Below are 18,677 nucleotides of genomic sequence, written 5' to 3' on the forward strand. Positions count from 1 at the left end.
GAAAGGTGATGTAAATAATTTATTGGGGATGAGATGATAAAAATCAATGTAAATGGTTTATTGAAATAAGATAATAGAAGAAGTTGATAGAAATAGTTTATTGGGGACAGTATGATGAAGGTTAGTATAAATATTTACTGGATATAGGATGAAGGAGTTGGTGTAAACATTTTACTGTGAATCAGATGAAAAATCTTGATATAGTTTATTGGGGGATAGGGTGATGGATATGGTGTAAATACTTATTGTGAACAGTGAAGGAAGTTGGTGTAAATATTTTATAAGAGATAGGATGATGGATATTGATATGGTTTATTGGGAATAGGATGATGGAAATGGTGTAAATATTTCTTGACATAGGATGATAGAAGTTTATGTGAATAGTTTATTGGGGGGTCAGATGTCAGAAGTTGGTGTAGTATATTAAGGGTAGGATGATGAAAGGTGATATGAATAGTTTATTGGAAGTAGCATGATAGAAGTTGACCTCAACTCTAATTGAATTGTGTATTAACCTTCATGATCTCATCTCAGAAGTCATGTTCCTCTGGAACGATGACCACGTTAAATGGGCATGAATGCTCCGTGTGCTCTGGCTTCTGTCCCAGATAAATATTACCTTTAATGTTTACCTTTTATCTGATCCATTTAAGGCGACATTTTTGTGCATATTTTCTGGTAGTCTGTTTAGTTGTGTTACTACATATTTAATATGCTGGGCTGTTGACTGTCATTAAAAGGAATGATGCACATGATGTTGCAAGCCTTACATTCACATGTGGGATTACAGGTACGTGCAACCATGCCCAGCTAATTTTTTGTATTTTTAGTAAAGACGGGGTTTCACCATGTTGACCAGGATGGTCTCAATCTCTTGACCTCGTGATCCACCCGCTTCGGCCTCCCAAAGTGCTGGGATTACAGGCGTGAGCCACCGCGCCCGGCCGACTTTTTATTTTAACCAGAAGAAATTATTGGGTTTCTTGTGGGTAAGTTCTTTTGAGTTCAGCCCAGTCAGTGCTCATGAAAGGGTAAGACAACGCATACTGTCAAAGAAGTGGATATCTTATGGAGAAGTTGGGGACAGCAGGGTGTAGCAAGTAATAAGAAAAATAAGGTATGCACAGGAATAATTGTAAAAATAGCTCTTACACAAACATGACCTTGGATGTGCCCAATATAAATGCAGCCGCTATACCTCTATTAGTGTGTTCCTACTCCCAAAGAAGTTATGGGAATTACATTAAATTTAAAAGAAGAAAAATGTTTGAAAGTTGATTGACATTCTTTTAATCCAAGACTTGCCATTTTTGTTAAATTCTTATTAAGTCCCAGAGGATTGTTTTAGGAAATAAAATAAAATAAAATTTACCAGCCTCTCTGAATCATAGCCCTCCAAAGACTTATTCCATCTATTATTTTTCCTTATTTCATCAAGCTAACTCATGGATTCCTGTATGATACGAATTGTCTTTTAGTGGAGGAGCACTGGATTACAGATGAAACAATGTGGATTACGGTGCCTGGATTGGCATTCACTCAATCAGACGTCTTAACCTGTCTGGACCTCAATAACAACATCAGTAAATAACTAAAGCTATAATTACCCATGGTCATTTTTCATCATATGAAATATCAAAATGCAATAAATTACATGAAAATATTGAAATTATGATGTCATGCATACATGTCGTTGTAAATTATATACCCTTTCTATTGACCATATCTGCCTTCATCAACCACTTGAAACTGATAATTCATCAAAATTGATTTCCTTTGCCATTTGTCCACAGGCTTTGGTTGGAAATATCTGTTCTTAGATACCTTTTGGAGGCACAGGTAGCCTAGCAGCTTCCTGTGAAGGGTAAATTAATATGCCTTCAGGTTGAGAATTCAGTCTGCCTCTGTGATAGTTCATTTTTGCTTTTATTTAATTTTTAAAATTAAGATACATTTAATAATTACCAGATACTTAGGGTGGGACTGTATACTCCCAGAACCTCATAACTTTTGGTTGCTATTGACTGATTGCTAATGCAACTGGTAGGCATGACAACAGGGAAAACTACCTTAAATAGGAATTTTGCTAAAGTCGTGTCTTTTTAATGGCCTTTTTTGTTGTTGTTGTTAAACCTGCAATCTTTCTTTATTGGATAATTTTTGTCCGTGCTGTTGATTTCATAAATATCATATTATTTGGCAAAATGTTAAAAGAAAGAATCAATATTTTATATTGATTTAGTGAAACTTAGGGAAAACATAAATATTTGGTAAAAGTAGAAACTGAGAAAATCCGGAGCTGATTTATTCATAAATGAGATGAGTTTTGTACCTAGAACTTGCTGTATTCCAATGGCAATGGGAATTCCAAGGGGAATGCTGACTTCCCAATTGGAAGACAGTATTGAAGACTTGTTAACTCCCTAAGTGATTACTTTAAAATAAGCACTGTTAGATTTTTCTGGAGTTCTAATGGTTCAACTTAAGGTGATGACACCCACTTTTCTTTTTAATGTCATACATTCTCTCTTACTGATATCATCAGTGATTCATCCCTCTTTTTGATCTTTCACCTTCTTCTTTTGTACAACAATCTTATGTTTTGTTTTGTTTTGTTTTGTTTTGTTTTTACGAACATTTCTGCTCCCTGGTGTGTATTTGCCATATATAAGCTAGGATTGTTTTTCAGTATTTCCTGGTGAGTTTAATTTTTATCCTGATGTTCTAATGTGCTACCTCTTTACTAAAGATTTTTACCTTGAGATCTTAAGGTAGAATAAGAGGGCTTTGGCTACTGTTTTCCTGGTATGTCTTTTTCTCTCCTGTTACTTTCAAAATTTTGTGTGTCCTGAATGTTTTAGGGATGGCCTTTTTCATCTAGTCATAATGAGATGGTTTTTTTTTTTTTTTTTCTTGAGACGGAGTTTCACTCGTTACCCAGGCTGGAGTGCAATGGCGCGATCTTGGCTCACTGCAACCACCGCCTCCTTGGTTCAGGCAATTCTCCTGCCTCAGCCTCCTGAGTAGCTGGTATTACAGGCATGTGCCACCATGCCCAGCTAATTTTTTGTATTTTTAGTAGAGACGGGGTTTCACCATGTTGACCAGGCTGGTCTTGATCTCTTGACCTCGTGATCCACCCGCCTCGGCCTCCCAAAGTGCTGGGATTACAGGCGTGAGCCACCGCGCCCGGCCCAATGAGATGTTTTAAAATGAAATGTCAAATTGTCTCTTTAACGGTTGAATTGAGTCTATTTACGTTTACTCTATTTTGGTTTAATTTCCCCCATTGTAATTGATACTTTTTAAAATCTATACTGTATTTTCTGTGTTTTTTTTCCTTACATTCTAGATTTATTTTTGTTGTCAAAGATTTTGCTCTATGTAACTTCATCTGCCTCTCTCTTGTTTTGAAAGATTACACTCTATTACTATCCTATTATCTGTTACCCTTAAAATTGTGAATACTCAAATAGAGAGTTGAAATGCAATCTATAATTCTACCAATGAACTATTACAAGAAATTGAGAATAACTAAAATCTAAACACCTCCTTTGCATCTTATAAGTTCTTCCTTCCCCTTCTCTCCTATTCTGTTTGGTTACTTCCGAATTAGACATTCTTTTTTTTTTTTTTTTTTTTTTTTTTTTGAGACAGAGTATCGCTCTTGTTACCCAGGCTGGAGTGCAATGGCGCGATCTCGGCTCACCGCAACCTCCGCCTCCTGGGTTCAAGCAATTCTCCTGCCTCAGCCTCCTGAGTAGCTGGGACTACAGGCATGCGCCACCATGCCCAGCTAATTTTTTGTATTTTTAGTAGAGACGGGGTTTCACCACATTGACCAGGATGGTCTCGAACTCTCGACCTCATGATCCACCCGCCTCGGCCTCCCAAAGTGCTGGGATTACAGGCTTGAGCCACCGCGCCCGGCCCCGAATTAGACATTCTTATTTTTGCTTAATATGTTTCGTATTTGTGTAAATTTAATGGGATTTACCAATTTCCTCACTCACTAGTCTCACTATTAGAGTTGTTGTCCTTGTTTCCAAGGTAAATGCTTTTCTTTGTGTACAATTGTGTTGTCGTGCATGTTTTTCTTGACAACTAGGTGTACTGTTTTTGCCATAGGTCAAGGTACTCTAGGTTGATGGTAATTTCCTCACGGGGTTTTGAAGACACTTTATTCACTGTTTCCTGGCTTCCCATCATCGCTGTTGAGAAGCCTCCATCAGCCTAATGGTTGATTTTTGAAAGTAATGGCTCCTTTCCCACCCCTGGCTGTTTTGAACATCATCTCTATGACTTCCATAATTTGCCAGCTCCCTACATTCCAGCTAAATGTAAATTTCTTCTTAATTTATGTAGTTTGTGAATTACTGAGCTTGCTGAATCTGAAGAGTCACAGCTTTCATAAATAAGAGCTCCTTCTAGCTATACTTCTGGCTTCCCTCTTGCTTTTCTAGTTTTTAGGATTTGGATCTGATGTATGTCAGATACATTATTACTATTTTTGTTTGTTTGCTTGTTTGTTTGTTTTGAGGTGGAGTCTTGCTTTGTCACCAGGTTGGAGTATAGTGGCTTCATCTTGGCTCACCAGTAGCTGAGACCACAGGTACGCGCCATGAAGCCTAGCTAATTTTTTAATTTTTTGTAGTGACAGGACCTTACCATGTTGGTCAGGCTGGTCTTGAACTCCTGGGTTCAAGCAATCTGCTCTCCCCAGCCTCCCAAAGTGCTATGATTTCAGGCGTGAGCCACCATGTGTGGCCTAGAACTCATTTTTTTGTTCTCACCCTTATGTTCCATTATTTGTCTCTTTGTCCTGTGTTTGTGTATGATATTGAAGATATAATTTCTAATATGCTATTAATTTTCTTCAGCTCCATCTAATCTTCTCTTTATCTGCACTGTTTTCATTTTAATGCATAGTCTGAAATGCTCTATTTGTTGTGTCTTTTGTTTGTTTTTGCCAAATCTACTTGTCCTTTTTTTTACCTCGATGCCCTCTTCATACAGTCTGTTTCCTGCTTTTTTTTCTGTAAACATCCTAAATGCATTTGAGTTACATCCAAAAGTCTGCATGGTTGAGATGTTACATTCTATGTTTGAGCATACAAAAGTCTGAAGTCCTTGAAGATCTTACGTGCTGTTTGCTTCTACAGCTAACTCTTGTTATTGGTGGCTTGTCGCCTTGTGTGGTTTTAAATTTTTGTTTGTATGTTTGTTAACCGGTGCATGTGTAAGAATCCTTTACCCATTGTTCTTGGGAAGGAACTGCCTTCCCAGTTCTAGGCATCCTGTGTGCTGCCAACATGGTGCCATTGGAGGTCCAGTTATCGTCTTGGATCTTCTTAAATTGTGCAGCTAAGGTAAAGTCTAAGCCCCAATCCTTTGCAAGGACAATTCTGAATCTACAAGTTCATTGGAGGAGACATTTTTTCAACTTAGATTTTAGGTCTAAAAGTTACATTTTTCTTTTTTCTTCTATTAGCAGGCAGGTATTTTTATTTTTTATTTTTGCTTGTATTAGCAGGTGGATATCTTTTCTAGTCCAATACCAGACTGGCAGAATACTCTTTTGAGTTTGTGGCTGCAGGCAAGGCTTTCAATTCCAACCCCATTCTCAGTACAAGATCAGTATCTTATTTATTTTCCATCCTGATAATGACTAAGCCCCTCAGAGAAGTTTCAAGTCTTCTGAGCGCACAGGTTTCCTGACTTACTGTGTCTCTATCCCCTAGCAATTAATGACTTCTGCTTTCCTAGAATTAATTATGTCTTTTAAAGAACATTCCACTTTTTCTAGAACTTCCATGGCTTCTTTAGTGGGAATGTCATTTGGGCATAATTAGTCTGCAATATTGGTGGAAGCACAATTTCCTTTCCATTCATTCCACTTTACTTCTCTCACTCACCTACTTCAATGAATGAGGTCAGTAGCTTCTCAATAAACCTAATTGACTGGACATTCTCTTATTTCTCTCTACTGGCAACTCTTCTATGAGTTTAATCTTACTGATATGCTTTAAATGTATCCCAATTCTCTGCTCCAAACTCCACTCTACTCTTCCGTTGTTCAACTATAAAATATAAATTTCTTCTGGATTTTTTGATCTCTTATAATTTTCACTTCTCTACTTAGACAAAGGAGTGTTGACTCCCCACTTTGTACAAACTCAACTTTTTGTCAGCCTGTTTTAAGCAAAGTCTCTAAAAATATTCTCTTCTAACTCATTGCCTTGGCTCATTTTATCACCTTCTTCTGTAGAATGACTTTTCTTCTTCCTTATTTAGAGGTAAATCCTAATCATTCTGCAAATCTCACTTTGTTTATGAAGATTTTACTAAACAATGTGGCTCCATCCCACATAAAACCGTGAAGCATTTATTGTAATTGCTTGGAAGTAGCAGGTAAATACATTCAGACTTTTATTGCCTATTGTTTTATGGACATTCATTTTGTCTTCCTAATTACTTTTAATTGTAACAAAGATTTTTAAAAAATAATCTATTAATCCCAAAGTGCCTAGCATAATGTTCGTTCTACTTAATAGAATAGCTGTACAAGGTATGCTTTTAGAATGGTCTACTGCAAGTAAAGGTAAACTAATGTTCCTTTAATTTTTTTCTTAGAACAAAGAACATGGCATCATTCCTTTAATTAATCAGGATATTGCCTGCTAGGATTGGGAACCATTGAGTTCACACTAGATCCATCGTTTACCATGCAGCATGAGGTGGGGGAGAACATTCTCTGTGTCCCCAGATCTCTCTGTACTTTCTCTAAGACAATGAGCTCATCCAGCAGATGCACCATGTCTCATTTCTCTCAGTTTCCCTGGTACTTAGCACGGTCTGTGGTTTTAGTTAGAACATGATAAATATTCATCAAGCATATGTCTGGATCTTTGCTTCTGGGACTCCTCAGATACAAGCAGAGCACACCTTCATGTTGCCTCTTACTGTTCCTGGAACCATGAGGGGAAACTTGCTCTTTCCACTGGCTTTGGTCACACAACACCATTCAGTTATACGAGATGTCCAGTTGCAGACAAAAAATGTTAAAGCAAAAAAAATCATATTTTAGTTTATATTTTTCAAGACAAGGTCTCCCTCTGTTTCCCAGGCTGGAGTGCAGTGGCATGGTCATAGCTCATTGCAGCCTCGACTTCCAGGGCTCAAGCAATCCTCCTGCCTTAGCCTCCTGAATAGCTGGGAATACAGGTGCACACCACGACATAATTTCTATGTTTTTTAAAAAAATTTTATTTTCTGAGATAGGGTCTTGCTCTGTCACCCAGGCTAGAGTGCAGTGGCATAATCACAGCTCACTGCAGCCTTGACCTCCTGGGCTCAAGTCAGCCTCCCAGGTAGCTGGGACTTTAAGTGTACTGCCATGCCCAGCTAATTTTTGTATTTTTTTGTAGAAATGAGGTCTCTCTATGTTTCTCAGGCTGGTCTCAAACTTCTGGGCTCAAGCAATTCTCCCTGATGTAGCCCCCCAAAGCAATGGGATTACAGGTGGGAATCACTGCACCCATCCAGGAAAAATCATCTTGATTTAAATTTACAACTTAAATTGTTGTAAGGGAGGCTGAGATGGGAGTATTGCTTGAGCCCAAGAGTTGGGGACCAGACTGGAAAACATAGCAAAAATCCATATCTACAAAAAATAAAAATAAAAAATTTAGCCAGGCATGGTGGCACGTGCCTGTAGTTCCAGCTACTAAGGAGTTTGTTGACGTGGGAGGATCGATTGAGCCCAAGAAGTTGAGCTGTGATCATGCCACTGCACTCCAGCTTGAGTAAGAGGGCGAGGCCATATCTCAGAAACCACCACCACCACCACCACCACAACAAAAAAAAAAATCCCAAAACAACAACAATAAAACACCAAATAAATGTACAACTTCTGTTTTTCCCCAGGTGCAGCTTAATGAAACTGGTCAGTTAAAGCATATGGGAAGGGGGTGATGTCTTTTGTCTTATCGCTGCTTTTCCCCTACTTAGTGGCTTTTTTCTTTCCAGGGTTTACAGGGAGGGAGGAGAGGTAAGAGCCTCAAAAGGTTCTTACTTCGCAGGTATCATGAAACTCATTGATGGCATTCTCTTTCCTTGCTTTCTCGAATTAGCTGATGGTCAAGATTGAAAAGTTCTTTTTTGGACTCATTTGTGAGCTCTTTACTATCTTGTATCTCTCATGACCAAAAGCAGTGTTTGTTGCTCTTCAGGATGGCAGCTCTAAAACCTCTTTCGCTTCTATTCCTGGAGGGTGAGCAGAAAGGGGAGGCTGCTTCTGCAGGCTGTTACAGGTGGGAATTAATTGATGTAAGGTGATCTTGAACCAACGCGGATGTGTGGGTTTCACCGTAGTTTTCTTATGACAATCCATATGCCATCGCCCTGAGTATAGGAGGAAGTGAATTTTCAGACACAGCCCTGTGCTCTGCACCACAAGGGAGTTTCATATTCTCAGGAAAGAGTCAGGTATTCCCAAGTTCAGGGTATACACATCAAGTATGAGAAAAAAATGCTGCAGCGAAGGTTCAAGGGAAGGCGTGTTCGGGACACAATGTTAGGAAAGGGGAAATGTCATATACTTGTTATAGTACATATGATAACAGATAAAAACACAAATTTGAATGAAAAACAGAATTTCAGAAGAGAATAGAAACACAAGATAGTCCACAAAGTTCATAAAAATGGGTTCTGTGTTTGACCTTCCATAAGAAAAATAAAGTTCATTGATTCATTAGGAGAAACAGAGATTGATCTAAAACACAAGGCTGGATTTTTCTGATGAGTTTTAACATAGCGATGCTAAGACATGGAGTAGTGAACATTTGCCATCATATCCTTACAGCTTCAGGGACATGTGTGTGCTGTACTGTACAATGTGAGCTGATGATCTGTTAGGCTAGTGTGAAAATAACGGTGCTTTTGCCATTGGTTTTAATTTTTTCTTTTAGTATCCATGTTAGATTTGACTGTCATGTGGTGCTGGCAAAATCAAACAAACAAATAGAATTCATTATCCAAATACACAAAGTACACAATTTACTGATATTTTAGAAATCTAGAAGGTAAGTAAGCTACTTCTCCTTCAATTGCTCTTCATTAAGATAATTCTTCTGACTGGGCTTGATGAAAACTTAGGAAGGATGTAGTGTGCATTTGTTTTTTCTGATTATAGCAATTATAGCTGGCTCATTACTGATATTGACAGAAAATGAATCTATGCACCTTAAGGATCACAAAACAGAGAGTATTATGCACCTCTTACATTGCAAGTTATGAAGTTTAAAGGAGATTTATTTGAGAAATGAAAGAAGGAGCAATAGGCATTTCTCAAAGAATAAGAAAAAAATATGTAAATTATTTTCAGAAAGTGACTTTCCTGAAGATATGTAAATATCTTGAAGATATGTGTGTCTGCGTGTATAAATATAGATAGATAGCTACAAATATAGCAAGATTCCCTGGTTTTACTTCCTGAAACACAGCCAAGAAAATAATGCCCGATTTGACTTTTATTACAAGAAGTTATAAAGTCCATGCCATTTCTCAGAACTCTTTGGTCTTATGGTTGCCAATTTTATTTTACCAGCAGAAATCAAACATCTTATTTGCTTTTCAGCAAGACAGCCTCAGCAAAACCAAAATGTGAAAATGTCATCATTTTTGTGGGGGTCAGTTGCGTTGGAGTCCCTAGAAAAACACAGAGGGAAAAAAAGATTGATCATAAACACAGATGTTGATAGGTGTAATCACACCGGGATGTGAGACACGCATGTGCAGTGAACAAAGACTTCAGGAACAACCTCATGAGGGAGACGGGCATGGCCGGTTTGCAGTGAGACTCCATAACTTTGCTTTTGTTTGAGAAAACATGTTATTCAATGTTGGAAGCAAAAGACCTCTCTATAAATGGTTGTCCATTCCATTAACACTCAGTAAATGTGGAGGAGGTGGACTCTATGTACCAAGTGGAACAAGGGAAAAAGGTTAAAATTATCTAAAATTACACACACAATTAGGACTTATTTTCTAGATTGAAGAAGCATTTCAACGATGTCATAAACAGGACACATTTAAGGGAATAGAAGTAAAACCTGCCTAGCTTTTAAAGGTAGATCTTAACATCATGTCTCTCACTTAAAGACAATTATTCTTAAACCTCTCAACCGGAACTACTCCTAGAGCAATTATTCTAAACTTTCAGAGACTTAAATCTCCTGCTTATATAACAAATATTTAAAATATGCCACTTGTTCTCACACATGTGAATCAATAACAATAATGAGGATAATGACAGCTAATTTCAGGCACAGATACTTTACACCACAATAAATAATGATTCTCAAAAGCTGTAGGTAGTTTCCTAACTGCAATTCAAAGAAGATATAAATGTAATGTGCAATAATATAATGTATGTATTTTCACTGCATGACACAAGCGAATGCTCCAATATTTATATGTGCACATCAAATCAGCTGTTTGTGATAGTTGCAAATGCCCTTGACATACGTTAGGAGTATGGGGTGAGGATGGTGAATTCCTTGTGCCAGGGACTCAAATACCATAAGCAGTGTTGGAATTTTTCTGAAGTTATTAACGACTCTTGGTAAGTTACCAAATAAATAAACTATAATTTTCCCTTTAATTACTTGGCAGCTGTTTCCTGGAAAGTTCAATGCTTATTAAAAATGTGCAAAAAATTGCTTGGGTTTAGATATAAAATGGAGTTAGGTTATAGATTTAGATTCAGGTAATCATTGAGAGCTTTTATATATACATAAATACCTAGCAGGATATTTCAAAATTGTATCGGAAATGATACAGTTTTTCTTTTGTTGTTTTGTTTCATGTTATGTACATTACTAAACTTTTTCTGATTCCTGGCATTTGTCCACTAAATGTCAGTAGTGACAATAAGTTAGTATAGTAATAATACACACACAAATAACTCACAAAATTCCACAATGACCTCCAAGATGAGATAGAACCACCACTGAAGAATTACTGCTTTGGGAGATCCCTGGATAGACTTCAGGATGTCCTTGAACTCTGAAATTTGGTAGAGAGTGTTTATAGAGAGCTGCATTCTTCCAGGGAGGCTGTCCATATCACTCAGAAAATTATCAAATGGTGGCAAATTCTCAAGTTCTTAAATTCTCATGGGTACTCAAGCCTGTTATCCCAACACTTTGGGATCCTAAGGCAGGCGGATCACTTGAGGTCAGGAGTTCAGGATCAGCCTGGCCAACATGGCAAAACCCTGTCTCTACGAAAAAAAAAAAATTAACCAAGCATGGTGGCACACACCTGTAATTCCAGCTACTCAGGAGGCTGAGGCACAAGAGTCTCTTGAACCCAGGAGGCAGAGGTTGCAGTGAGCCGAGATCGTACCACTGCACTCCAGTCTGGGTAACAGAGCTAGATTCTAAAAACAAACAAACAAAAAAAACCCCACCTCAAATGATGATTATCATTCTGTCCCCCAAAGGTTAGGAATCATTGATTTCAAGAATTCCATGTGCCACCATGCCCAGCTAATTTTTTGTATTTTTAGTAGAGACGGGGTTTCACCATGTTGACCAGGATGGTCTCGATCTCTCGACCTCGTGATCCACCCACCTCGGCCTCCCAAAGTGCTGGGATTACAGGCTTGAGCCACCGCGCCCAGCTCCTCCAATCCTTTTATTTCATTTGGTAACCACACTTCTTGGTTTGCATGGAAAATGTTTGTTGCACGTTCAAAATGTGCATGTTTTGCTGATTGTCTCAACAACCTCTTCAGGTTAGCATCGGTTATGGATTGTTTTTATTTAACAATGTCACTATTCATAGTTACGCTTTAAAAAGCCAGGAGTGGTGGAGTAGAGCTCTACTGTGAAGCTGCAGAGTCTGCTTGCATGGTATTCTCTAGTAGTATGGGCAATGCAGACATGGTGTTCCGAGTCCTCACTTTAACACTTGCTTACCTCTGAAATACTAACAGCACAACCTCTTGTCGTAAACTTTTCCTGGTGCAAAGTGATTAACAAGGCTATTTAAAGACAGTGTGCTGGGTGCTCACTGATACAGCAAATTGTGCTGGGAAAGAAACCCTAGGTACTGCTGACTTCTGACAGTTGACAATGATGTTCAGTAATACTGGCCATATGGTATACCAGTCAGTTGACACATGACTGTTACCACTGCCCAAGAAATATATATAAAGCTGTCAGATTAAGGTTCCACATGGCAGTAGGGCATTGTCGGTTAGGTATACAGAAAATACATGGTGAAAAACAGTGGTCAAATTAATGCACATGAATAGCTATCTGAATGCTCTTATTGTAGTAGCTTTGTAATTTATGTTACTATTTCCCTTTCATTTAGATAGAATGACAATTAGAAATTAATTTCCCTTTTTTTATTATTTTTTTCTTGCAATGGAATCTTGCTCTGTCTCACAGGCTGGAGTGCATCATATCCAGCTGATTTTTGTATTTTTAGTAGACAGGGGTTTCACCATACTGGCCAGGTTGGTCTCAAACTCCTGACCTCAAGTGATCTGCCTGCCTCAACCTCCCAAAGCAAGTGATCGGCCTGACTCGGCCTCCCAAAGTGCTGGGATTACAGGCATGAGCCAGCACGGCCGGCCTAATTTCCCTCGTTTTCCATTCCAAATCTTCTTGTTCATATGCGGAAAGTGAAGTCATGGCTGTTAGCATGTTGGCTCTGTTAGCAAAAGAGCTTCACCTTCACAAGCACATGAATGGCATCAGTTTTCTCTCTGTAACATCAGAGGACAGAAATAGAATATCAATGAAGCGAATTCTAATAATGGTGCAGTTTTTTTTAATAGTGAGTTAATGAAATAAAAGTAGAGCTTTGCAAGTTTTTTTAATTATACTGGCAGCTCTCTGCTTGTTGTGAATGCTGGTCTAATGTGGAAGATGGAACTATTTGCTTTGCTGTCTTATAAAACACACACCTTGGTAAAAGTTCTTAGTAAAGTAAGAAAACAATGAGTCAAACATGTACTTGGGAGTAGTTGTGGTTCATAAATCATTTGTAATTGCAACAAGATAAACTGCACGATCAGAATATATCAAAACCAAAGCTGTAATTATTTACAATTATAAATGTTTATAGTAGGCTAAAGTAGCAATTATTAAAGTGTGGTTTTCAGACTGTTGGATTCCCTAGGATCCTATGAGGGGGTTCAAAACCAGGAAGTCAAAACAATTTTCATAATATCATTATGTCATGTGCCTTTTCCTGAATGGTGACATATGCACTTCAAGGACAAAACAATAGTGACTAAAGCGACTGGTGCCTTAAAACAAATCAAAACAGTGACACCAAAAAGTACAGTGGCCATCGTGTTTTGTTTAGCACCATGCAGTCTCAGAAACAAAGAAGAGAAAGGGCAGTTTCACTTAAGAGTGACTTGGAGGCGACAATAAAATTGTATACAACTCTTCTACATATGTCTTGTTAATCTATACAGTGAAATGGGAACTGCGCGTGCAGCACTTCTGCTGCATACTGAACAGTGTGATGGTTGTTTTTGGAAAAAGCAAGTGTGATATTGCTTCAATTGCATGCTGAAGTGGCTGCTGTTTTCATGGAAGAACAAAAGCCTTTGAAGGAACGTCTGATGGACTCACCATGGTAATTGAGAATTGAATACAGTGAGCTCTTCTCTTCAAGGAAAAATCAGATTTTTGGAAAACTTTCATCGACTACTGAGAAATCCTTGCAGCGAAATATTTTCAAATTCAATTGCTGATGTCATTAACGAATGTGACTTTTGGGCTCTGTATAGTGAAATATGTCCACATATTGAAAATCTGCAGAATTCAATCAACTGATGTTTTCCAAATGCATGGTGCTAAAAACTTTAAGTGAGTAAAAACAAAACAAAACATTGTCAGTGCAACACAGAGTAATACATTTTCTTTAAGAACATACAAAAAGTTCACAGCTGTGATTTTAGATTCCACATTGCACACAAACTTTGAGAAACGACCACATTATCTGAAAAGGTTGTTGAAATAATCCTCTTTTGAACAGAAAGGAATGAACCTTGCTTGTAGTCAGGGTTCTCTCTAATCAGGCACCTGTGGGCTCTTTCTCACTGTCTTTGTTACAGGAAAACTCAAGGGCTGGTGCAAAAGGAAGCAAAGACGAAAACGGGAAAAGAGTGAAAATAAAAGGAAAGAATTGGGGTTTCTGCACCCTCTCTGAACGGCACAGCACCTCTTTCCTGATCCTTAAGCAACAACAGGTGTTTCTGTTAACCCCTCTACCTGTGCCAATGGGCTCAGTTCCTGGTTTGTTGGTGCATTGCATTCAGGATGAGGTTCCCTGTATCGGTTCCTTCTCACACTGCTATAAATAAACACCTGAGACTCGGTATTTATAAAGAAAAGATGTTTAATTGGCTCATGGTTCTGTAGGCTGTATGGGAAGCATGGGAGCATCTGCTTCTTGGGAGGCCTCAGGAAGCTTTTACTCATAGCAGAAGGCAAAGCAGAAGCAGGTGTCTTATATGGCAGGAGCAGGACCAAGCGGGGTGAGGAGGTGCTGCACACTGTTAAGCAACCAGATCTCATGAAAACTCAGTTACTGCCAGGAGAATGGCACAGAAGGGATGATGCTAAGCCATTCATGAGAAACCGCCCCCATGAAATCCAGTCACCTCCCACTGGGCCCCACCTCCAACTCTGGGGATTACAATTCGACATGAGATTTGATGGAGACAGAGCCAAACCGTATCAGACCCCAAAGGAAAACCAATAACCAGCTCATCACTGGCTTGGTGGGGCTTGGAACTCTGGTCATCTCCAATGTGCCTACTCTGTCATAGCAACTGTGGCCTTTAGTAAGTACAATTACAATTAGCGCAATAAGCCATTACCTAATCTGATTTTAGCCCATTACAATTTCTGAATGGGATGTATTATTTTTTTGTTGCTGTTGTTGTTTTTAAATTAATAGGTTTTTTACATTTGTTTATTTATTTTTTTCAAGGTGGAGTCTCCTTTGTCACCTAGGATGGAGTGCACTGGCCTGACCTTGGCTCACTACAGCCTCTGCCTTCTGGATTCAAGTGGTTCTCCTACTTCAGCCTCCTGAGTAGCTGAGAATATAGGTGTACCCCACCACGCCTGGCTAATTTTTCCCCTACAGTGAATGCCATGTAACAGATGGTACATTACAATTAATCAACCTACATTGACACATCACTACCATCCAAAGTTCAGAGTTTACATTAGGATTCACATTAGTTTGCATTAGAGTTCATTAGTGTTGTACATCCTGTTGGTTTTGACAAATGTATGATGACATGGATCCACCATGATAGTCTCATGCATTTTCACTGCCCTAAAAATCCTCTGTGTTCTGCCTATTCTTCCCTCTGTCTCTCAAACCCCTGACAACCACTGATCTGTTTACAGACCCCATAGTTCTGCCTTTTCCAGAGTGTCCTTCAGTTAGACTCTCAGTCTGTAGCCTTTCCACATTGTATTGTTTCACTTAGTCATATTCAAGTTTCCTCCATGTCTCTACTGGTTTGAGAGCTCATTTCTTTCTAGGTAGAAATTATATTCCATTGTCTGCATGTAACACAGTTACTTCTCTGCTCACCTACTGAAGGGCATCTTGGTTGTTTCCAAGATTTGGCAATTATGTATAAAGCTGCTATAAGCATTTAGGTACAGTTTTTGTTTTTAATTCATGTTGGTAAATACCTAGTAGCAGAATTCCTAGATATTATCATAAGACTATGTTTGGTTTTACAAGAAATTTCCAAATTGTCTTCCAAAGTGGCTGTATTGTTTTGTATTCCCACCAGCAATGAATGAGAGTTCTTGTTGCTCTGTGTCCTCACCAGGATTTGATTTGATCAGTGTTTTAAATGTGGGCTATTCCCATAAGTAGGTAGTAGCCATTTCGTTTTTTTTTTTTGATGCAGAGTTTCGCTCCTGTTACCCAGGCTGGAGTGCAATGGCGCGACCTCGGCTCACCGCAGCCTCCGCCTCCTGGGTTCAGGCAATTCTCCTGCCTCAGCCTCCTGAGTAGCTGGGATTACAGGCACACGTCACCATGCCCAGCTAATTTTTAGTATTTTTAGTAGAGACAGGGTTTCACCATGTTGACCAGGATGGTCTCGATCTCTTGACCTCGTGATCCACCCGCCTCGGCCTCCCAAAGTGCTGGGATTACAGGCTTGAGCCACTGCGCCCGGCCAGCCATTTCGTTTTTGCCTCAAATAGCTGCCCCATGCATCCTGTCCTGATTTTATAACTTTATTCAGTGGGTGGATCAGGAAAAAAATGTACATACCCCATCTGTGAGCTGAATTGTTTTCTTGAACGATTTACATATTGAATTGCTAACTCCTAGGACTTTAGAATATGATTGTGTTTGGCAATAGGGTTTTTAAGTAGGTAGTTAAGGTAAAACAATGTCACTAGAGTGGGCCCAAATCCAACAGGACTGGTGCCCTTATAAGAACAGATGAGGACCCAGACCAACACAGGGGAAGGACCTTGTGAAGACGCGGGGAGAAGGCGGCTTCTACAAGCGAAGAATGGAGGCCTCAGGAGGAGCCAGCCCTGCTCACATATTGATCTCAGAACTCCAGCCTACAGGACTGTGGGAGAATAAATTTATGTTGTTAAAGCTACCCAGTCTCTGATATTTTTGTTATGGCAGTTCAAGCCAACAAATACAACATTTTATCACAAAACAGAAAGCAAGAAGTATTTTTTAAAGTGGTGTGTATGTCTGTGTGTGTGTGTGTGTGTGTGTGTGTGTGTAAATACTTTTTAATAGAACTAATTTATAGCTCCACCAATTTATTAACATCTATTTTCAGTATTTGTTTTAAAAATTATAACTTTACAAAGTTATAAATTTGTTTCTGTGATCCTATTTCTCTCAAGAGTCCTGCTTGAATGACTAAATTGTGTGACATTCTTATTCAACATCCCTCACACTTTGTCATTCCCAACTCCCAATTTTCTTGTCCTTGTTTCTTCTTTTTAAATGACTGGTTTGTTATTTATAGGATCTATTGGAAACCTTTCCTTTGACAATTCTCTTGCACGGGGTTTTTCCATATTGGTATTAATCATTGATCAAAATTATATAAAATGTTACTTTAACAATCAATAATATTAACAAAGTGTTTAATCCATCCTTGAAAATGAAGTCAATATTTCATTTTTTAAAATGGCTGTATACAGCCATTGAACCAGTCCCACCACTGGAAGTCAAATGGGAGAGTGTCTGAGCTTAACTACTAGTCTGTGTCTTCTGGAATAAATGAGACCTGGCCACCGTTCTCTGGTAATTGGCAATTTACATCATGCTGAATGAAAAGTGGCATTAAAACTTGTAAAAGTGGTTTGTGTCAATCGGGGGGCGGTTTAAACATTGTGCCCTCCCATGATTATGGAGGAAGGTATAAACAAATGGAACTTCGGTTTTAACCTTTAGTATAATTCTTTGTGTATACGCAGACTTTGAAGATAGAAATCAAAGTGGCTATAGAGAATATTTGCCTCATGCAACTGACATTCACATCCACGCTAACGCATGTTGGGGTGGATGTCGGAGGGCTGGATCCTAAAACCTGAAGAAAAGAGACACATTGACTGTCCGAGGCTTGGTTTAATCAATTTTTTAAAATTATATGCAACCTACTTCCTACCATCAGCATATAATAAAGAAGCATGCATAAAGTGCTAAGTCAATTATAAAACATCATACAATTATAAAGTATGACTTATTACCATATAATTATTATTAAATGATGGCTTTTTGAGAATGGAATCTGAGTTCGTTTAAGTTCTTCCTTATCCTTTAATTATGGGATTCAATATTATTATTGTACATTTTCATTCATTATCATGATGATAGTATTAGTTATCCTTTGTAACTGTTAATATGCAGGCAAGCTTCCAAACTTCTCCAAATGCATGCATTTAGGATAACCATAAATCGACAGATATTTATTGAAATAATGAGTTCTAATTATGAATACGAAATGGATTAAAAGACATGAAGTATTTACCCAGCAATTGACCAGATTAGCTTAAAAGAAGGACTTAGTGGATACTTATTCTCATGATTTATTGCAAGGACACATAAATCTGTGTTTTCTGAAGTTTAAACTATATATTTTGCACTTGATTTATAAAACCTGCTAATAAATCCAACTCAACTTCTCATTGAGAAATCATTATTCTAAACATCAGCTCTTGCTAAGCATGAGGATTTATAAGCAAGGAAAACACATGTGCAAAACCTACCACAGATTTGGAAATCATACCAATAAATCTTGGGGGAAAAAAACCACCATTTTATTTACAAACCCTTGCCAAATACTTGGGATACAAGTGAAAGATTTAGCAACTATGACCTTAAGTTAAGTACAATTATAATTAGCACAATAAGCCATTACTTAATCTGATTTTAACACATTAAAATTTCTGAGTGGGATGTATTAGGCATCACAGCATAAAAAGGGATATTATTTTAAAGAGATGATTCTACTTGCAGGAGTTAGTAGGCGTGGAGATGCTGTTTTTGTACCCTGTGAATATTCTTTAAAGGGCCAATGCACATTGGCTGTTGGAAGTAGGGACTAACAGTTCACAATTGCTCCGCTG

The sequence above is a fragment of the Saimiri boliviensis genome, chromosome X (genome assembly GCF_048565385.1).
Source record: "Saimiri boliviensis isolate mSaiBol1 chromosome X, mSaiBol1.pri, whole genome shotgun sequence".
Classification (NCBI taxonomy): Eukaryota; Metazoa; Chordata; class Mammalia; order Primates; family Cebidae; genus Saimiri; species Saimiri boliviensis.